Raw genomic sequence first — 22,895 nt, 5'->3', positions numbered from 1 at the left:
GGGAGGATATCCGTGAGCCAAGGGACATGACAAGAGCCGAGGAGTGAGGCGCCGGCGGCCGCGGTCCATACGACCGGAAGTTCGGGCACCGGAACCGGAAGTGACGCGCGTTTCGCTCCGAGAGCTTGGTCACATGATCGCCTGCTCTCGGAGTTCCCAAAGCCTGTCTTTATGAAAGTGCGCAGCCTATCAGTGATAACAGGGGTGTTAAAGACACTCCCATATTGAATTAGAAGATCAATGTAACGGAGCTGGATCTAATTAGTAAAGGGGATAATAGAATCAATGATAGAGTATAGTGAATCAACAATTAATATTATTTTGTTTGTTCAAGTTTGGAGAGCAGGGGAAAAAAAGGGGACAGTGAACGGCTGAGAAAATAATATTTAAAATAAATATAAATATAAAGATGATAATAAAGATTATAATAATAACAGTATGAGTAAAAATAAAATGAATTTTTTTTAATAAAATGAATATAAATATAAAATAAAATAAAAAATATTAAAAGGACGAAAAGGAAATAGATGAAAAGGGACATGTGTAGGTAAGCTGAAATTATGTGGTGATAAATGAAAAGGGAGGGATTGTTATGTCTTATTTGTATGGAAAACGAAAAACGTGATTGATCGTGAAACTTATAATATGCATAAATAAGGTGAAAAGGTTGTGAAATAAAATAAAACCTGATTAGAGTGGTATGAGACCAATAAATGTATGTTAATGTGCTGAGAGCATTGTGAGTATGAAATGTGTGTATTGGTGGGAATGCCAGACGGGAACCGGGGGGGGAATGGGACATGGGAATGAGGGGTGAGAGGAAAAGGTGGGGGGGTTGTTTTGTTTTTGACGGGAGGCGAGGAAGACGGGACAGGGAAGGATGTTAAAGAAGAAATGAAAGTGTGTTGTACTATCGAGTTCATAAAGAGATTGATTCTGACCTAAAGAATAAGGCTAAATAATAGATTGAAAATTGCTTGGTGAGCATGCTGATAAAAAGCGTAATGTGTGGAAGGGGAGGGTGATGGAAAAGAAAGGAAAATAAGGAAAAAAAAGGTAATAGTGGTGATTGTGAGCCAGTGTGTACAAGAAGGGGAAGCGGGAGAAGGGAAAAGTAGGGAAAAGGTTGAGAAGAAAAGAGGAATGGGAATGCACAGAGTGGAACGGAGGAGGAGAGGGAATGGAAGGGGCGGGGAGATTGGGGATAAATGTTGAGGAGGAAAGATTGGGAACAATGATTAGTGGGACAGAGTGTGAAAAAAGTGAAAAGATAGAAGGGAGTAAGTAGTGAAGATGTTGGGGACAAGTGATTGGAATTGTAACTGTGAAATGGACCAAATGAGCTGATGGATTTGTAAAAGGATTGTGTAGATCTAAAGTGGGAGTGGTACCATTAGGTATATGAGAGATGTAATGAGCTGTGAAGCATGTGAAAATGTGTAAAGCTGAGAGGTGCTGGGATGGGCGTGAATGGTAAATGAGATACTGTGATGGTGACAAAGTGGATTGGGAGGTTGGTATTGAGTGGAATAGGTGAATGAAGTGAAAAAATGACAGAAAATAAAAGGACATATGTCAGTAAAATTGAATTATGTTAAACAAATAAAGTTGTTAGTCAAGTTATTTTTACAAAAAGACGCTGAAATTAAGGTATTCATTTAGACCCTTTGGAGCCAAGGTATCTAACTTAAAGGTCCATTCACTCTCCTTCTTAAGGAGCATTTGTGTAATATCTCCACCTCGGATTCCTGGTTTGATTTGCTCTAGGCCATGTACTTTAAGGTCTTGTGCTGAGCCTGAATGGTGAGTTAGAAAATGTCTGGAGATGGTTGTCAATTGTTGCATTCTTTGTTGGTGCTTGTCAGCATTCCTAATGTTGCTCATGTGTTCAAGAGTTCTAATTTTTAACATGCGAGTTATCATCCCTACATATCTCATATCACATGGGCAGGAAATGCAATAGACAACGTTCTTGCTTCTGCAGTTGAAAAAGTCATTTATTTTTATTGTATCTCCATATTTATCCACTAATTCTTGTTTGTTTAACACATGCTGGCAAATCTTACAGTAACCACAAGGGTGACTTCCTTTTATTAGTGGCTCTCGTGATGATTGTTGTGTATAATGACTGCTGACTAAAAGGTCCTTTAAGTTGGGTGATCGCCGCCAACTAAGATCAATTTTTGTGTTCAGTTTTTTAGCCAGATCTTCGTCCGAAAGTATGATGTGCCAGTGTCTTTGCAAAATTGACTTAATCTCCTTCCATTCCTTACAGAAGTCTCCCACGAATCTTATAGTCTGGGATTCTTCCTTGTGTTTTTTGGTTGTTGTTATATTGAATATTAAAGTTTCTCTTGTTGTCTTGGTTAAATAATGTCTTGCTTTTTTAATGGATCTCATGCTGTATCCTCTGTCCTTTAGTCTGAGTGTAAGTTCTTTACTTCTCATCTCAAAGACTTCGTCACTGGAGCAGTTCCTCCTGAGGCGTAAGAATTCACCTTTCGGAATATTCGTTATTGTAGGAGGGAAATGCGAGCTGGTTTGATGCAGCAGAGTGTTGGTAGCAGTGCTTTTCCTGTAAATTTCTGTGGAAATCATATTGTTAGTGTCCCTGTAGATTCGAAGGTCCAAAAAGGAGATGCTATCCTTATGGAAATCACAGGTAAATGAAAGGTTGAGGGTATTATTGTTGAGTTGCTGTATGAATTCCAAGAGTTGGGTTTGCGTACCATCCCATATGATTAGGATATCATTAATGTAACGTGTCCAAAGTATGATGTGTTTAGTATATGAATCACAGAGGTCAGAGAATACGAACTCCCTCTCCCACCAACCCAGAAAGAGGTTAGCGTAAGTGGGGGCACATGCTGCCCCCATCGCTGTCCCCCTTACCTGGGTGTAGAAGAGGTTGTTGAAGGTAAAGTAGTTTTTATTCAGCACAAAATGGAGGAGTTGTACTAGAAATCGGTGAAAGTCATCCATTCCCCGCATTCTCAGAAAGTATTCCACTGCCTGGATTCCAAGATCATGTTGTATACTTGTATATAATGCCTCAACGTCGAGGCTGACGAGGAGATGTGTTTCCTCCAGTTGTATATCACTGATCTTTCTGAGGACATCAGTCGTATCCCTGGTATATGATGGTAGTTCCAAAACATAGTCTCTTAAATGCGTATCCAGGAAAATACAGGCTCTCTCTAGTAGGCCGCCATTTCCTGAAACTATAGGCCGGCCAGGGGGGTCTTGGAGATCTTTATGTACCTTTGGTAGAAGGTAAAATGTTGGTACTCGAGGGTTGTCCACCGTCAGATACTCTTGTTCTGATTTAGTTATGGTACCTTCGTGATATGCCCTGTTGATCATGTTCATATAAAGTTTAGTGTATCTTTCCGTTGGGTCAAACATACTCTTCTGATAGCATGATTGATCATCCAGTTGTTTCTTGGCTTGTTTGAGATATAGGTCTGTTGGCCATATCACAACGTTCCCTCCTTTATCTGAAGGTTTTAGGACTGTATCTGTCCAGGTTTTAATCTCCTGGAGCGCTTTTCGTTCATTCAGCGTTAGATTACCTGCAGAGTGATAGTGTTTCTTGTTCTGGTATAGTCTGTCCAGATCCCGAGAGACCAAGTTCATGAATACTTTTACCTCTGGGCATATGGTGTCTTTGGGGAAGAAAGTTGATTTTTTCTTCAACAAAAGGTTTTGTTTGTTGTATGGGGGGAATTGTCGTTGAGGTCAGCGAGTTCTTCCAATGTGGCCAGAGCTTGCCTTTCTTGTGATGACAGATTTTCCAAGTCGTACGGAAAATCCGCTGTTCCAGTTCTCTCTGTGAAGAATTTCGCCAATAGTAATTTTCGTGCAAAAAGTTGTAAATTAGTTTGCCACTGGAATCTATTGAATCTTTTTGTTGGTGAAAAAGTTAAGCCTTTTTCCAAAACTGACCTTTGTTGTGCTGTGAGGATATGACTGGATAAGTTTATTATTTGCAGTTTACTGTGAGACTGGTTTAATTCTGGTTCCTGCGATTGGGATACCGGTTTGGAGATGGTGAGCCCCATTTTGCTCTTCCTCTTCTTCTTACTACGTCTCGTTTTTCTTTTGCTTGGTAGCCTCGTGCTCCCCTGGTTTGTTCTAAAAAAACGGTTACTGAGTTGTTGTTTGTTCTGGATGTTGAGGCGCTTCTATGGTCAGAAGTGTGGCTATCAATTTAATCTGCGCTGGATAAGTCAATGTCGGAGGAAGAAGGGGTATTGAATTGTCCCATTGGGCGTTCCTTTCTGATCGGTCTGTTCCATTGAAAGATCTTATTATTGGAAAAATCCCTCTTGTCCCTAGTAAACTTGTTCTTTTTTCTGTCAATGATAGTCTGTTCATATACTTGAAGGTCCTTCTTGATTTTCTCAAATCTGCTTTACAATTTGGGATTTTGTTCCCATTGTTCCAAATTCTTGGCAATTTTGTCAATTTCTTTGGAACACTCGTCCAAGACTAGGTTGTTATGCTTTATGAGGATACTAATTAATTCATAAGAACATTTGAGCAGAGTGGTCTCCCACTCCTGTCGCAGGTTGGCAGTGAATAGTTCAAACGATGGGAATAGTTTAGGCCTAAGTCCTCTGGGTATGATTTTTTGTTTCTGATAGTTCTCCAAGCTTGTTAGATCCCAGTTTGTACGTGTCTGTCGTTGTAAGATATATTTCAACTTTAGGATTTCATCTTCCCAATTGGGGTCTGGATCCTTAATATCGTCCCCTATGGGAAAGATGCTTTCTAAGTCTTCCGTTCTGCGCTTGGTACTCAATTCAGTTTTAAGATTAAAGCTTGTCATGGCTTGGCAATGGGGATAAGTATATCTGTAGGTAATTTTCAAATCCGTGCTAGATTTGAGCGCTGAGATAGACCTCAGTTAGTACAGTCTTAGCAAAAAAGATATAAATCTGCACAGGCTATAACAATTGTAATTCAGTGAATTGGAAATGGTATCAAACCAACGTAAGAGCCTACTATAATAGTTTGTTCAGCAAGTGGTTGGTGGTGCTCCCGGAAAATAGTTATAACAACTATAAAACAATGGGTATAGTCCTTTAAAGAAGAAAAAAGGACAAAAAGCAACTATATGCCTTTTCCAGGGCACACTTGAAAAATTACTGAAATAATGAAATTATTAAAATATAACTTTTATTATTATATACTTAAAAAAGAAGAAACAAGAGCAAGCATCTACAATTAAGGAACATTATTGTCCACAAGTACTAATGTACTGGATTATAGGCGAAATAATGGTGTAAGTGAGCGAAAATAAGTGATCCCTCATTCAATGAAATAATAAACTCTACTTGTATTCTCTAGAATAGAGATTTTAGTCGAATGAGGTCACTACCTCGGGTCTAATGTAGTAAATCAGTGCAGGAACCTGAAGTCAAGTTCCTGCCGTGGGTCCCAAAATTATATTATGCGTTGGAGAGTAAAATACCTACGGTACCTAGTATTCCCTGGTGGTTCCCCATCCAGGTACTGACCAGGCCCTGCAGTGCTTGGCTTCCAAGATCAGACGAGTTTGGGCATACTCAGTGCGGTCTGACCGTAGGTAAATCTGTCTCCTGAGTGCACCGTTTTCCGATTGTATTGGGACCCAAGGTATGAATCACAGAATAAATATTGGGTTTTGTGTTGTCAAAAAATCAGACTACCAGATTATTGCTGATAAATCTAGCAAATAACAATCTATATAAAAAGAGAAATGGTAGCCGCAAGATATCATTTATCATTACATTTACTGAAGATTGCATATTATCCCATAAATGGATACACCAAATTTAAATGAGCAGCAATATTAAATGGATGCTAAAGATCTCTCTGCTTCCCATACATTCATAGCATAATTGTAACAGGCAACAGGTACCACAGAAAAATGCTTTAAACACTGTGAAATAGGGCGATAGTCTGGGCAAAAAAGGGGGCCCAGTAATAGCCAAAATTGTTTGGAAGCAAAGCAGTATTTTCAATCCTATACAGTTTGAATGCTGAGGATCTCTCTGCTACCTATACATTATAACAGAATTATAGCAGGCAGTGGGTACCGCAGGGGATATTTTGAACAATTAGAAATGAGGTAACAAAGAAAAGAAGGTCTGGCAATAACCACAAAATATTTGGGAGTAAAGCAGTGTGTCAATATTAAATGATAGGGTTCAGTATATTATCCAATATTAAATTCTGAGATAAATTGCTTTATAAGTGCATCAGTCCCTTGTGTGCAGATTCCTCTTTAACCACCCTTGCATTAAGATCATATATCAAAAGTAGTATAGGACATGCAGAGCCATAAATGGTGTAAATATATCAAAATCTAAAACTTCCACCACGTCCCCTGCTAGCTGGGAAGTACGTGGTGAGTCCTAGGGCTGAAAGATGGAAAGAGCTACGGCTGGGTGAGGGAACCCGTTTTCCGGCCCGTGGCCGGTGGGTGTCTTACCCAACCTCGGGAGGATATCCGTGAGCCAGGGGACACGACAAGAGCCGAGGGGTGAAGCGCCGGCGGCCGCCGTCCGTACGACCGGAAGTTCGGGCGCCGGAACCGGAAGTGACGCGCGTTTCGCTCCGAGAGCTTGGTCACATGATCGCCTGCTCTCGGAGTTCCAAAAGCCTGTCTTTATGAAAGTGCGCAGCCTATCAGTGATAACAGGGGTGTTAAAGACACTCCCATATTGAATTAGAAGATCAATGTAACGGAGCTGGATCTAATTAGTAAAGGGGATAATAGAATCAATGATAGAGTATAGTGAATCAACAATTAATATTATTTAGTTTGGAGAGCAGGAAAAAAAAGGGGACAGTGAACGGCTGAGAAAATAATATTTAAAATAAATATAAAGATGATAATAAAGATTATAATAATAACAGTATGAGTAAAAATAAAATGATTTTTTTTAAATAAAATTAATATAAATATAAAAATAAGATTTTACTCACCGATAAATCTATTTCTCGTAGTCCGTAGTGGATGCTGGGACTCCGTAAGGACCATGGGGAATAGCGGCTCCGCAGGAGACAGGGCACAAGAATAAAAGCTTTAGGATCAGGTGGTGTGCACTGGCTCCTCCCCCTATGACCCTCCTCCAAGCCTCAGTTAGGATACTGTGCCCGGACGAGCGTACATAATAAGGAAGGATATTGAATCCCGGGTAAGACTCATACCAGCCACACCAATCACACCGTACAACTCGTGATCTGAACCCAGTTAACAGTATAACAAACGAAAGGAGCCTCTGAAAAGATGGCTCACAACAATAGTAACACGAATGTTTGTAACAATAACTATATACAAGTATTGCAGACAATCCGCACTTGGGATGGGCGCCCAGCATCCACTACGGACTACGAGAAATAGATTTATCGGTGAGTAAAATCTTATTTTCTCTGACGTCCTAGTGGATGCTGGGACTCCGTAAGGACCATGGGGATTATACCAAAGCTCCCAAACGGGCGGGAGAGTGCGGATGACTCTGCAGCACCGAATGAGAGAACTCCAGGTCCTCCTCAGCCAGGGTATCAAATTTGTAGAATTTAGCAAACGTGTTTGCCCCTGACCAAGTAGCTGCTCGGCAAAGTTGTAAAGCCGAGACCCCTCGGGCAGCCGCCCAAGATGAGCCCACTTTCCTTGTGGAATGGGCTTTTACAGATTTTGGCTGTGGCAGGCCTGCCACAGAATGTGCAAGCTGAATTGTACTACAAATCCAACGAGCAATCGTCTGCTTAGAAGCAGGAGCACCCAGCTTGTTGGGTGCATACAGGATAAACAGCGAGTCAGATTTTCTGACTCCAGCCGTCCTGGAAACATATATTTTCAGGGCCCTGACAACGTCAAGCAACTTGGAGTCCTCCAAGTCCCTAGTAGCCGCAGGTACCACAATAGGTTGGTTCATGTGAAATGCAGAAACCACCTTAGGGAGAAATTGAGGACGAGTCCTCAATTCTGCCCTGTCAGAATGAAAAATTAAGTAAGGGCTTTTATATGATAAAGCCGCCAATTCTGACACACGCCTGGCTGAAGCCAGGGCTAACAGCATCGACACCTTCCATGTGAGATATTTTAAGTCCACAGTGGTGAGTGGTTCAAACCAATGTGACTTTAGGAAACTCAAAACAACATTGAGATCCCAAGGTGCCACTGGAGGCACAAAAGGAGGCTGTATATGCAGTACCCCTTTTACAAATGTCTGAACTTCAGGCACGGAAGCCAGTTCTTTCTGGAAGAAAATCGACAGGGCTGAAATTTGAACCTTAATGGACCCTAATTTTAGGCCCATAGACAGTCCTGTTTGCAGGAAATGGAGGAAACGACCCAGTTGAAATTCCTCTGTAGGGGCCTTCTTGGCCTCACACCACGCAACATATTTTCGCCAAATGCGGTGATAATGTTTTGCGGTTACATCCTTCCTGGCTTTGATCAGGGTAGGGATGACTTCATCTGGAATGCCTTTTTCCTTCAGGATCCGGCGTTCAACCGCCATGCCGTCAAACGCAGCCGCGGTAAGTCTTGGAACAGACAAGGCCCCTGCTGGAGCAGGTCCTTTCTTAGAGGTAGAGGCCACGGGTCTTCCGTGAGCATCTCTTGAAGTTCCGGGTACCAAGTCCTTCTTGGCCAATCCGGAACCACGAGTATAGTTCTTACTCCTCTCCTTCTTATGATTCTCAGTACTTTTGGTATGAGAGGCAGAGGAGGGAACACATACACTGACTGGTACACCCACGGTGTTAACAGAGCGTCCACCGCTATTGCCTGAGGGTCCCTTGACCTGGCGCAATACCTGTCTAGTTTTTTGTTTAGACGGGACGCCATCATGAACACTGCTGACAGTGCTATCACATGATTTTCCGCCCAGCGAAGAATCCTTGCAGCTTCTGCCATTGCCCTCCTGCTTCTCGTGCCGCCCTGTCTGTTTACGTGGGCGACTGACGTGATGTTGTCCGATTGGATCAATACCGCCTGACCCTGAAGCAGGGGTTTTGCTTGACTTAGGGCATTGTAAATGGCCCTTAGTTCCAGAATGTTTATATGAAGAGATGTTTCCATGCTTGACCACAAGCCCTGGAAATTTCTTCCCTGTGTGACTGCTCCCCAGCCTCTCAGGCTGGCATCCGTGGTCACCAGGATCCAATCCTGAATGCCAAATCTGCGACCCTCTAGTAGATGAGCACTCTGCAGCCACCACAGAAGAGACACCCTTGTCCTTGGCGACAGGGTTATCCGCTGATGCATCTGAAGATGCGATCCGGACCATTTGTCCAGTAGATCCTACTGAAACGTTCTTGCATGGAATCTTCCGAATGCAATCGCTTCGTAAGAAGCCACCATTTTTCCCAGGACCCTCGTGCACTGATGCACTGACACCTGGCCTGGTTTTAGGAGGTTCCTGACTAGCTCGGATAACTCCCTGGCCTTCTCCTCCGGGAGAAACACCTTCTTCTGGACTGTGTCCAGAATCATTCCTAGGAACAGTAGACGTGTCGTTGGAATCAGCTGCGATTTTGGAATATTTAGGATCCACCCGTGCTGACGTAACACTACCTGAGATAGTGCTACTCCGCCTTCTAACTGTTCCCTGGACCTTGCCCTTATCAGGAGAGCGTCCAAGTAAGGGATAATTAAGATGCCTTTTCTTAGAAGAAGAATCATCATTTCGGCCATTACCTTGGTAAAGACCCGAGGTGCCGTGGACAACCCAAACGGCAGCGTCTGAAACTGATAATGACAGTTTTGTACTACAAACCTGAGGTACCCTTGGTGAGAAGGGTAGATTGGGACGTGGAGATAAGCATCTTTGATGTCCAGAGACACCATATAGTCCCCTTCTTCCAGGTTCGCTATCACTGCTCTGAGTGACTCCATCTTGAATTTGAACCTTTTTATGTAAGTGTTCAAGGATTTCAGATTTAAAATTGGTCTCACCGAGCCGTCCGGCTTCGGTACCACAAACAGCGTGGAATAATACCCCTTTCCTTGTTGTAGGAGGGGTACCTTGATTATCACCTGCTGGGAATACAGCTTGTGAATGGCTTCCAAAACTGCCTCCCTGTCGGAGGGAGACTTTGGTAGAGCAGACTTCAGGAACCGGCGAGGGGGAAACGGCTCGAATTCCAGTTTGTACCCCTGCGATACTACCTGTAGAATCCAGGGGTCCACTTGCGAGTGAGCCCACTGCGCGTTGAAATTCTTGAGACGGGCCCCCACCGTCTCTGAGTCTGCTTGTAAAGCCCCAGCGTCATGCTGAAGACTTGGCAGAAGCAGGGGAGGGCTTCTGCTCCTGGGAAGCGGCTGCATGGTGCAGTCTTTTTCCTCTTCCTCTGCCCCGGGGCAGAAATGAGTGGCCTTTTGCTCGCTTGTACTTATGGGAACGAAAGGACTGAGTTTGAAAAGACGGTGTCTTTTTCTGCTGATGTGAGGTGACCTGGGGTAAAAAGGTGGACTTTCCAGCCGTTGCCGTGGCCACCAGGTCCGATAGACCAGCCCCAAATAACTCCTCCCCTTTATACGGCAATACTTCCATATGTCGTTTGGAATCCGCATCCCCGACCACTGTCGCGTCCATAATGCTCTTCTGGCAGAAATGGACATAGCACTTACTCTTGATGCCAGGGTGCAAATATCCCTCTGTGCATCACGCATATATAGTAATGCATCCTTCAAATGCTCTATAGTTAACAATATATTGTCCCTGTCCAGGGTATCAATATTTTCAGTCAGGGAATCCGACCACGCGACTCCAGCACTGCACATCCAGGCTGAAGCGATAGCTGGTCGCAGTATAACACCAGTATGTGTGTATATACTTTTTAGGATATTTTCCAGCCTTCTATCAGCTGGTTCTTTGAGGGTGGCCGTATCAGGAGACGGTAACGCTACTTGTTTAGATAAACGTGTGAGCGCTTTATCTACCCTAGGGGGTGTTTCCCAACGCGCCCTAACCTCTGGCGGGAAAGGGTATAGTGCCAATAATTTATTAGAAATTAGCAGTTTTTTGTCGGGGGAAACCCACGCTTTATCACACACCTCATTTAATTCATCTGACTCAGGAAAAACTATTGGTAGTTTTTTCACACCCCACATAATACCCTTCTTTGTGGTACTTGTAGTGTCAGAAATGTTCAATGCCTCCTTCATTGCCGTGATCATGTAACGTGTGGCCCTACTGGACATTACGTTTGTCTCCTCACCGTCGACACTAGACTCAGTATCTGTGTCTGGGTCTGTGTCGACCCACTGAGGTAACGGGCGTTTTAGGGCCCCTGACGGTGTCTGAGACGCCTGGACAGGCACTAATTGATTTGCCGGCTGTCTCATGTCGTCAACAGTTTTTTGCAAAGTGCTGACATTGTCACGTAATTCTTTAAATACGATCATCCAGTCAGGTGTCGACTCCCTAGGGGGTGACATCACTAACCCAGGCAATTGCTCCGCCTCCACATCATTTTCCTCCTCATACATGTCGACACACACGTACCGACACACAGCACACACACCGGGAATGCTCTGATAGAGGACAGGACCCCACCAGCCCTTTGGAGAGACAGAGGGAGAGTTTGCCAGCACACACCAAGCGCTATATATATATATATATATATACAGGGATAACCTTATATAAGTGTTACTCCCTTTTATAGCTGCTGTTTTTATTATTAGCTGCCAATAGTGCCCCCCCTTCTCTTTTTTACCCTGATTCTGTAGTAGGTCTGCAGGGGAGAGTCAGGGAGCCGTCCTTCCAGCGAAGCTGTGAGGGAAAATGGCGCTTGTGTGCGGAGGAGATAGGCTCCGCCCCTTCACGACGTCCTTATCTCCCGCTCTTCTGGAAAAATGGCAGGGGTTAAATACATCCATATAGCCCAGGAGCTATATGTGATGTATTTCTTTTTGCCAACCTAAGGTATATGTTATATTGCGTCTCAGGGCGCTCCCCCCCCAGCGCCCTGCACCCTCAGTGACCGGAGTGTGAAGTGTGCTGAGAGCAATGGCGCACAGCTGCAGTGCTGTGCGCTACCTTAGTTGAAGACAGGACCGTCTTCTGCCGCCGATTTCACCGGACCTCTTCGCTCTTCTGGCTCTGTAAGGGGGCCGGCGGCGTGGCTCCGGGACCCATCCAGGCTGAACCTGTGATCGTCCCTCTGGAGCTAATGTCCAGTAGCCTAAGAAGCCCAATCCACTCTGCACGCAGGTGAGTTCGCTTCTTCTCCCCTTAGTCCCACGATGCAGTGAGCCTGTTGCCAGCAGGACTCACTGAAAATAAAAAACCTAAAATAAACTTTTATTCTAAGCAGCTCAGGAGAGCCACCTAGCCTGCACCCTTCTCGTTCGGGCACAAAAATCTAACTGAGGCTTGGAGGAGGGTCATAGGGGGAGGAGCCAGTGCACACCACCTGATCCTAAAGCTTTTATTCTTGTGCCCTGTCTCCTGCGGAGCCGCTATTCCCCATGGTCCTTACGGAGTCCCAGCATCCACTAGGACGTCAGAGAAATAAAAAATATTAAAAGGACGAAAAGGAAATAGATGAAAAGGGACATGTGTAGGTAAGCTGAAATGATGTGGTGATAAATGAAAAGGGAGGGATTGTTATGTCTTATTTGTATGAAAAATGGAAAACGTGATTGATCGTGAAACTTATAATATGCATAAATAGGGTGAAAAGGTTGTGAAATAAAATAAAACCTGATTAGAGTGGTATGAGACCAATAAATGTATGTTAATGTGCTGAGAGCATTGTGAGTGTGAAATGTGTGTATTGGTGGGAATGCCAGACGGGAACCGGGGGGGGGGGGGGGGGGGAATGTGACATGGGAATGGGGGGTGAGAGGAAAAGGTGTGGGGGGGTGTTTTGCTTTTGACGGGAGGCGAGGAAGACGGGTCAGGGAAGGATGTTAAAGAAGAAATGAAAGTGTGTTGTACTATCGAGTTCATAAAGAGATTGATTCTGACCTAAAGAATAAGGCTAAATAATAGATTGAAAATTGCTTGGTGAGCATGCTGATAAAGAGCGTAATGTGTGGAAGGGGAGGGTGATGGAAAGGAAAATAAGGAAAAAAGGTAATAGTGGTGATTGTGAGCCAGTGTGTACAAGAAGGGGAAGGGGGAGAAGGGAAAAGTAGGGAAAAGGTTGAGAAGAAAAGAGGAATGGGAATGCACATAGTGGAACGGAGGAGGGGAGGGAATGGAAGGGGTGGGGAGATTGGGGATAAATGTTGAGGAGGAAAGATTGGGAACAATGATTAGTGGGACAGAGTGTGAAAAAAGTGAAACGATAGAAGGAAGTAAGTAGTGAAGATGTTGGGGACAAGTGATTGGAACTGTAACTGTGAAATGGACCAAATGAGCTGATGGATTTGAAAAAGGATTGTGTAGATCTAAAGTGGGAGTGGTGCCATTAGGTATATGAGAGATGTAATGAGCTGTGAAGCATGTGAAAATGTGTAAAGCTGAGAGGTGCTGGGATGGGCGTGAATGGTAAATGGGATACTGTGATGGTGACAAAGTGGATTGGGAGGTTGGTATTGAGTGGAATAGGTGAATTAAGTGAAAAAATGACAGAAAATAAAAGGACATATGTCAGTAAAATTTAATTATGTTAAACAAATAAAGTTGTTAGTAAAGTTATTTTTACAAAAAGACGCTGAAATTAAGGTATTCATTTAGACCCTTTGGAGCCAAGGTATCTAACTTAAAGGTCCATTCACTCTCCTTCTTAAGGAGCATTTGTGTAATATCTCCACCTCGGATTCCTGGTTTGATTTGCTCTAGGCCATGTACTTTAAGGTCTTGTGCTGAGCCTGAATGGTGAGTTAGAAAATGTCTGGAGATGGTTGTCAATTGTTGCATTCTTTGTTGGTGCTTGTCAGCATTCCTAATGTTGCTCATGTGTTCAAGAGTTCTAATTTTTAACATGCGAGTTGTCATCCCTACATATCTCATATCACATGGGCAGGAAATGCAATAGACAACGTTCTTGCTTCTGCAGTTGAAAAAGTCATTTATTTTTATTGTATCTCCATATTTATCCACTAATTCTTGTTTGTTTACCACATGCTGGCAAATCTTACAGTAACCACAAGGGTGACTTCCTTTTATTAGTGGCTCTCGTGATGATTGTTGTGTATAATGACTGCTGACTAAAAGGTCCTTTAAGTTGGGTGATCGCCGCCAACTAAGATCAATTTTTGTGTTCAGTTTTTTAGCCAGATCTTCGTCCGAAAGTATGATGTGCCAGTGTCTTTGCAAAATTGACTTAATCTCCTTCCATTCCTAACAGAAGTCTCCCACGAATCTTATAGTCTGGGATTCTTCCTTGTGTTTTTTGGTTGTTGTTATATTGAATATTAAAGTTTCTCTTGTTGTCTTGGTTAAATAATGTCTTGCTTTTTTAATGGATCTCATGCTGTATCCTCTGTCCTTTAGTCTGAGTGTAAGTTCTTTACTTCTCATCTCAAAGACTTCGTCACTGGAGCAGTTCCTCCTGAGGCGTAAGAATTCACCTTTCGGAATATTCTTTTTTGTAGGAGGGAAATGCGAGCTGGTTTGATGCAGCAGAGTGTTGGTAGCAGTGCTTTTCCTGTAAATTTCTGTGGAAATCATATTGTTAGTGTCCCTGTAGATTCGAAGGTCCAAAAAGGAGATGCTATCCTTATGGAAATCACAGGTAAATGAAAGGTTGAGGGTATTATTGTTGAGTTGCTGTATGAATTCCAAGAGTTGGGTTTGCGTACCATCCCATATGATTAGGATATCATCAATGTAACGTGTCCAAAGTATGTGTTTAGTATATGAATCACAGAGGTCAGAGAATACGAACTCCCTCTCCCACCAACCCAGGAAGAGGTTAGCATAAGTGGGGGCACATGCTGCCCCCATCGCTGTCCCCCTTACCTGGGTGTAGAAGAGGTTGTTGAAGGTAAAGTGTTTTTATTCAGCACAAAATGGAGTTGTACTAGAAATCGGTGAAAATCATCCATTCCCCGCATTCCTCAGAAAGTATTCCACTGCCTGGATTCCAAGATCATGTTGTATACTTGTATATAATGCCTCAACGTCGAGGCTGACGAGGAGATGTGTTTCCTCCAGTTGTATATCACTGATCTTTCTGAGGACATCAGTCGTATCCCTGGTAGATGATGGTAGTTCCAAAACATAGTCTCTTAAATGCGTATCCAGGAAAATACAGGCTTTCTCTAGTATGCCGCCATTTCCTGAACTTATAGGCCGGCCAGGGGGGTCTTGGAGATCTTTATGTATCTTTGGTAGAAGGTAAAATGTTGGTACTCGAGGGTTGTCCACCGTCAGATACTCTTGTTCTGATTTAGTTATGGTACCTTCGTGATATGCCCTGTTGATCATGTTCATATAAAGTTTAATGTATCTTTCCGTTGGGTCAAACATACTCTTCTGATAGCATGATTGATCATCCAGTTGTTTCTTGGCTTGTTTGAGATATAGGTCCGTTTGCCATATCACGACGTTCCCTCCTTTATCTAAAGGTTTTAGAACTGTATCTGTCCAGGTTTTTATCTCCTGGAGCGCTTTTCGTTCATTCAGCGTTAGATTACCTGCAGAGTGACTTCAGGTTCCTGAACTCATTTACTACATTAGACCCGAGGTAGTGACCTCATTCGACTAAAATCTCTATTATAGAGAATACAAGTAGAGTTTATTATTTAATTGAATGGGGGATCACTTATTTTCGCTCACTTACACCATTATTTCGCCTATAATCCAGTACATTAGTACTTGTGTACAATAATGTTCCTTAATTGTAGATGCTTGCTCTCGTTTCTTCTTTTTTAATTATATAATAATAAAAGTTATATTTTAATAATTTCATTATTTCAATCATTTTTCAAGTGTGCCCTGGAAAAGGCATATAGTTGCTTTTTGTCCTTTTTTCTTCTTTAAAGGACTATACCCGTTGTTTTGAGGAAGTCTGCTTCCCAGTTGTCCACTCCCGGAATGAAGACTGCTGCCAAAGCGCTTATGTGATTTTCCGCCCAGTGCAGAATCCCGGTGGCTTCCGCTATTGCCACTCTGCTCCTTGATCCGCCATGGCGGTTTACATGAGCCACTGCTGTGACATTGTCTGATTGAATCAGAACCGTTAGGTCGCGAAGATTCTCCGCTTGACGTAGGCCGTTGTATATGGCCCTCAATTCCAGTACGTTGATGTGTAGACAAGCCTCCTGGCTTGACCATATCCCCTGAAAGTTTCTTCCTTGTGTGACTGCTCCCCATCCTCGGAGGCTCGCCTCCGTGGTTACCAGAACCCAGTCTTGAATGCCAAACCTGTGACCCTCTAGAAGGTGAGCACTCTGCAGCCACCACAGGAGAGACACCCTGGCCCTGGGGGACATGCTTATTTTCTGATGAATTTGAAGATGGGACCCGGACCACTTGTCCAGAAGGTCCCACTGAAACGTCCTCGCATGAAACCTGCCGAAGGGGATGGCCTCGTAGGTCGCCACCATTTTTCCCCAGTACTCGAGTGCATTGATGAACTGACACTCTTTTCGGTTTTAACAGGTCTCTGACCATGTTCTGGAGTTCCTGGGCTTTTTCCTTTGGGAGAAAAACACTCTTTTGTTCTGTGTCCAGAATCATGCCTAAAAAAGATAGCCGAGTTGTTGGAACCAACTGTGACTTTGGTAGATTCAGAATCCAGCCATGTTGCTGCAGCACTCTCAGGGAGAGCGCCACGCTTTTCAGCAACTGATCTCTCGATCTCGCCTTTATCAGGAGATCGTCCAAGTACGGGATAATTGTGACTCCCTGACGGCGCAGGAGCACCATAATTTCCGCCATTACCTTGGTGAAAATCCTCGGGGCCGTGGAAAGCCCAAACGGCAACGTCTGAAACTGGTAATGACAGTCCTGTACAGCGAATCTCAGGTACGCCTGATGAGAGGGATATATGGGGACATGAAGGTATGCGTCCTTTATGTCCAGTGATACCATAAATTCCTCCCCTCCAGGCTGGAGATAACAGCCCGGAGCGATTCCATTTTGAATTTGAACTTTTTCAAGTACAGGTTCAGGGATTTTAAATTTAGAATGGGTCTGACCGAGCCATCCGGTTTCGGGACCACAAACAGGGTTGAATAGAACCCCTTTCCCCTGTTGAACTAGGGAACCTCGACAAGCACTTGTTGTTAACACAGTTTTTGAATTGCAGCTAAAACTATCTCCCTCTCTGGGGGAGAAGCTGGTAGAGCCGATTTGAAAAACCGGCGAGGAGGCATGTCTTCGAATTCTAGCTTGTAGCCTTGGGATACAATTTCCATTGCCCAAGGATCCACGTCTGACTGAACCCAGACGTGGCTGAAGAGTCGAATACGTGCCCCCATCGGCGCAGACTCCCTCAGTGAAGCCCCAGCGTCATGTGGTGGATTTAGTAGAAGCCGGGGAGGACTTCTGCTCCTGGGAACTAGCCGTAGCAGGCAGCTTTTTCCCACTTCCCTTACCTCTGGCGAGGAAGGAAGAGCCCTGACCTCTTCTGGACTTATGCGATCAAAAGGACTGCATCTGATATTGCGGCGTTTTCTTTTGCTGTGGGGAAACATAAGGTAAAAAAGTAGATTTGCCCACGGTAGCTGTGGAAACCAGGTCCGTGAGACCTTCCCCAAATAAATCCTCACCTTTGTAAGGAAAAACTTCCATATGCTTCTTTGAGTCGGCATCACCCGTCCATTGGCGGGTCCACAGGGCTCGCCTAGCAGAAATCGTCATGGCGTTGGCTCTCGAACCTAGCAGACCAGCGTCTCTCTGAGCATCTCTCATATATAAGCCTGCGTCTTTTGGGGTTCCATGTTTGCAGGAAATGCAGGAAACGACCCAGTTGAAATTCCTCTGTAGGGGCCTTCCTGGCCTCGCACCACGCAACATATTTACGCCAAATACGGTGATAATGTTGTGCGGTTACATCCTTCCTGGCTTTGATCAGGGTAGGGATGACTTCATCCGGAATGCCTTTTTCCTTCAGGATCTGGCGTTCAACCGCCATGCCGTCAAACGCAGCCGCGGTAAGTCTTGGAACAGACAGGGTGCCTGCTGGAGCAGGTCCCTTCTTAGAGGTAGAGGCCACGGGTCCTCTGTGAGCATCTCTTGAAGTTCCGGGTACCAAGTCCTTCTTGGCCAATCCGGAGCCACGAGTATAGTTCTTACTCCTCTCCGTCTTATAATTCTCAGTACCTTGGGTATGAGAGGCAGAGGAGGGAGCACATACACTGACTGGTACACCCATGGTGTTACCAGAGCGTCCACAGCTATTGCCTGAGGGTCCCTTGACCTGGCGCAATACCTGTCTAGTTTTTTGTTGAGGCGGGATGCCATCATGTCCACCTTTGGTTTTTCCCAACGGTTCACAATCATGTGGAAGACTTCTAGATGAAGTCCCCACTCTCCCGGGTGGAGGTTGTGCCTGCTGAGGAAGTCTGCTTCCCAGTTGTCCACTCCCGGAATGAACACTGCTGACAATGCTATCACATGATTTTCCGCCCAGCGAAGAATCCTTGCAGCTTCTGCCATTGCCCTCCTGCTTCTTGTGCCGCCCTGTCTGTTTACGTGGGCGACTGCCGTGATGTTGTCTGACTGGATCAGCACCGGCTGACCTTGAAGCAGAGGTCTTGCTAGGCTTAGAGCATTGTAGATGGCCCTTAGCTCCAGGATATTTATGTGAAGTGATGTCTCCAGGCTTGACCACAAGCCCTGGAAATTTCTTCCCTGTGTGACTGCTCCCCAGCCTCTCAGGCTGGCATCCGTGGTCACCAGGACCCAGTCCTGAATGCCGAATCTGCGGCCCTCTAGAAGATGAGCACTCTGCAACCACCACAGGAGAGACACCCTTGTCTTTGGTGACAAGATTATCCGCTGATGCATCTGAAGATGCGACCCGGACCATTAGTCTAGCAGATCCCACTGGAAGGTTCTTGCGTGGAATCTGCCGAATGGGATTGCTTCGTAGGAAGCCACCATTTTCCCCAGGACCCTTGTGCATTGATGCACTGAGACTTGGCCTGGTTTTAGGAGATTTCTGACTAGCTCGAATAACTCCCTGGCTTTCTCCTCCGGGAGAAAAACCTTTTTCTGGACTGTGTCCAGGATCATCCCTAGGAATAGAAGGCGTGTCGTCGGGATCAGCTGCGATTTTGGAATATTGAGAATCCAACCGTGCTGCCGCAACACTATCTGAGATAGTGCTACCCCGACTTCCAACTGTTCCCTGGATCTTGCCCTTATCAGGAGATCGTCCAAGTAAGGGATAACTAAAACTCCCTTCCTTCGAAGGAGTATCATCATTTCGGCCATTACCTTGGTAAAGACCCGGGGTGCCGTGGACAAGCCAAACGGCAGCGTCTGAAACTGATAGTGACAATTCTGTACCACAAACCTGAGGTACCCTTGGTGAGAAGGGTAAATTTGGGACATGTAGGTAAGCATCTTTGATGTCCTTTAAAATTGGTCTCACCGAGCCGTCCGGCTTCGGTACCACAAACAGTGTGGAATAATACCCCTTTCCCTGTTGCAGGAGGGGTACCTTGATTATCACCTGCTGGGAATACAGCTTGTGAATGGCTTGCAATACTGCCTCCCTGTCTGAGGGAGACGTCAGTAAAGCAGACTTTAGGAAACGGCGAGGGGGAGACGTCTCGAATTCCAATTTGTACCCCTGAGATACCACCTGAAGGATCCAGGGGTCCACTTGCGAGTGGGCCCACTGCGCGCTGAACTTCTTGAGACGGGCCCCCACCGTGCCTGAGTCCGCTTGTAAAGCCCCAGCGTTATGCTGAGGACTTTGCGGAGGCGGGAGAGGGCTTCTGTTCCTGGGAACTGGCTGTGTGCTGCAGCCTTTTTCCTCTCCCTCTGCCACGGGGCAGAAATGAGGAGCCTTTTGCCCGCTTGCCCTTATGGGGCCGAAAGGACTGCGCCTGATAATACGGCGTCTTCTTATGTTGAGAGGCTACCTGGGGTAAAAATGTGGATTTTCCAGCAGTTGCCGTGGCTACCAGGTCTGATAGACCTACCCCAAATAACTCCTCCCCCTTATAAGGCAATACTTCCATGTGCCTTTTGGAATCCGCATCACCTGACCACTGCTGCGTCCATAACCCTCTTCTTGCAGAAATGGACAGCGCGCTAACTCTTGATGCCAGTCGGCAAATATCCCTCTGCGCATCACGCATATATAAAAATGCATCTTTTAAATGCTCTATAGTCAGTAATATACTGTCCCTATCTAGGGTATCAATATTTTCAGTCAGGGAATCCGACCACGCCACCCCAGCACTGCACATCCAGGCTGAGGCGATTGCTGGTCGCAGTATAACACCCGTGTGAGTGTATATACATTTTAGGATATTCTCCTGCTTTCTGTCGGCAGGTTCCTTTAGGGCGGCCGTATCAGGAGAGGGTAGTGCCACCTGTTTAGACAAGCGTGTGAGCGCTTTATCCACCCTAGGGGGTGTTTCCCAACGTGCCCTATCCTCTGGCGGGAAAGGGTATGATGCCAATAACCTTTTAGGAATTATCAGTTTTTTATCGGGGGAAACCCACGCCTCATCACACACTTCATTTAATTCCTCGGATACAGGAAAAACTACAGGCAGTTTTTTCTCACCAAACATAATACCCTTTTTAGTGGTACTTGTATTATCAGAAATATGCAAAACATTTTTCATTGCCTCAATCATGTAACATGTGGCCCTACTGGAAGTCACATTTGTCTCATCATCGTCGACACTGGAGTCAGTATCCGTGTCTGCCATCTGAGGTAACGGGCGTTTTAGAGCCCCTGATGGAGTTTGAGACCCCTGGACAGGCACAAGCTGAGTAGCCGGCTGTCTCATATCGTCAACTGTCTTTCGTAAAGAGCTGACATTGTCACGCAATTCCTTCCATAAGCTCATCCACTCAGGTGTCGACTCCCTAGGGGGTGACAACTCTATTATAGGCAATTGCTCCGCCTCCATCTCATTTTCCTCCTCAAACATGTCGACACAATCGTACCGACACACCGCACACACACAGGGAATGCTCTGATAGAGGACAGGACCCCACTAGCCCTTTGGGGAGACAGAGGGAGAGTATGCCAGCACACACCAGAGCGCTATATATAGACAGGAATACCACTATATAACGTGCTTTTCCCTTTATAGCTGCTGTTATTATCAAAACTGCGCCAAATTAGTGCCCCCCCCTCTCTTTTTTACCCTTTTCTGTAGTGCAGGACTGCAGGGGAGAATCAGGGAGACGTCCTTCCAGCGGAGCTGTGATGGAAAATGGCGCCCGTGTGCTGAGGAGATAGGCTCCGCCCCCTTCTCGGCGGCCTTTTCTCACGCTTTTTGGTGAATTCTGGCAGGGGTTAAAATACATCCATATAGCCCTGGGGGTTATATGTGGTGTATTTTCGCCAGCAAAGGTGTTTTACATTGCTGCTCAGGGCACCCCCCCCTAGCGCCCTGCACCCTCAGTGACCGGAGTGTGAAGTGTGCCTGAGGAGCAATGGCGCACAGCTGCAGTGCTGTGCGCTACCTTGTTGAAGACTGATGTCTTCTGCCGCCGATTTTTCCGGACCTCTTCTTGCTTCTGGCTCTGTAAGGGGGGCGGCGGCGCGGCTCTGGGACCGGACTCCGAGGCTGGGCCTGTGTTCGGTCCCTCTGGAGCTAATGGTGTCCAGTAGCCTAAGAAGCCCAAGCTGGCTGCAAGCAGGCAGGTTCGCTTCTTCTCCCCTTAGTCCCTCGATGCAGTGAGCCTGTTGCCAGCAGGTCTCACTGAAAATAAAAAACCTAAAACTAAACTTTCACTAAGAAGCTCAGGAGAGCCCCTAGTGTGCACCCTTCTCGGCCGGGCACAAAAATCTAACTGAGGCTTGGAGGAGGGTCATAGGGGGAGGAGCCAGTGCACACCAGGTAGTCCTAAAGCTTTACTTTTGTGCCCAGTCTCCTGCGGAGCCGCTATTCCCCATGGTCCTTACGGAGTTCCCAGCATCCACTAGGACGTCAGAGAAAGTGGGAGTTAACAGGTTGTTGATTTCGGTCTCCTTCCATTGGCCCAGGAGAGGGAGGCCTCTCATTCCTTGTGTGTTATTGGTCAGTTTATATGCAAGCAATGTCCAGTTTGAAGATGCAGGAAGTCTTTTGTTCTCATAGAATGGGACTTTATATTTCATACAATTGTTCATAACTAATTGTTGCAATGAGCTACATGTTTACATTTTGTATCTAGGTGTAATTTGTGTGTGGTTTAAAATGTGTCTGTGTGGCATTTCTCAGTGATTGTGCCTTTTACTGTATATACACCCACCATGCTGCAACACACGCGCCGTGCGACTCTATGCATGATGTACGGTAAAGAAGCATGGTGCATCCATACACGTCAATTGCGTCCTTACGCTACCACAGAGAAACATCAATCTGTGTGTAGTTTGTATGTCTTCTTTTTCCGACTTCGACACTACATACAAGGGAGCAGGGACTCTTCTGGCTGTGCTCCAGGTGCTGTACATTGCACGGAAGCAGAGAATGGGAGGATGGGGGACAGGGCTGCAAGGATTTCTCCCTCTTCTTTGGCTGAAAACACAGTTATTGGAGCTGCTGCAGGGAAGGAGTCTCTCTCCGCCATCTGAAGGTGGCGTTAATAATGCAAGGCTGCCTGCAGTGTTTTTTTACATTTCAACATTAGTACATTTGAACACATTGCATTTCCCATAATTGTACTGGGAAATGCGATCTGTTTTCTAGAAAAAGGTGATAATTAGGGTTCTGGAGGAAGAATTTTGTGAACTCTCCTCCAATTACTCTTTATCACATTTAGTTGAAACTTACATTTTGTGAAAAGGGTTAGAAAAAAACCCGTTTTCACAAT

General features: G+C 45.2%; 1 pseudogene; it reads right to left on the bottom strand.

The window, feature by feature from the left end:
* Positions 1–5,473: 5,473 nt before the first annotated feature.
* Positions 5,474–5,592, bottom strand: LOC134931592 (5S ribosomal RNA; annotated as a pseudogene).
* Between the last annotated feature and the right edge of the window lie 17,303 nt (positions 5,593–22,895).

Source organism: Pseudophryne corroboree, chromosome 5 (assembly GCF_028390025.1).
Source record: "Pseudophryne corroboree isolate aPseCor3 chromosome 5, aPseCor3.hap2, whole genome shotgun sequence".
Classification (NCBI taxonomy): domain Eukaryota; kingdom Metazoa; phylum Chordata; class Amphibia; order Anura; family Myobatrachidae; genus Pseudophryne; species Pseudophryne corroboree.
The sequence above is the reverse complement of the archived record's forward strand: the minus strand, read 5'-3'. Positions and strand labels throughout refer to the sequence as shown.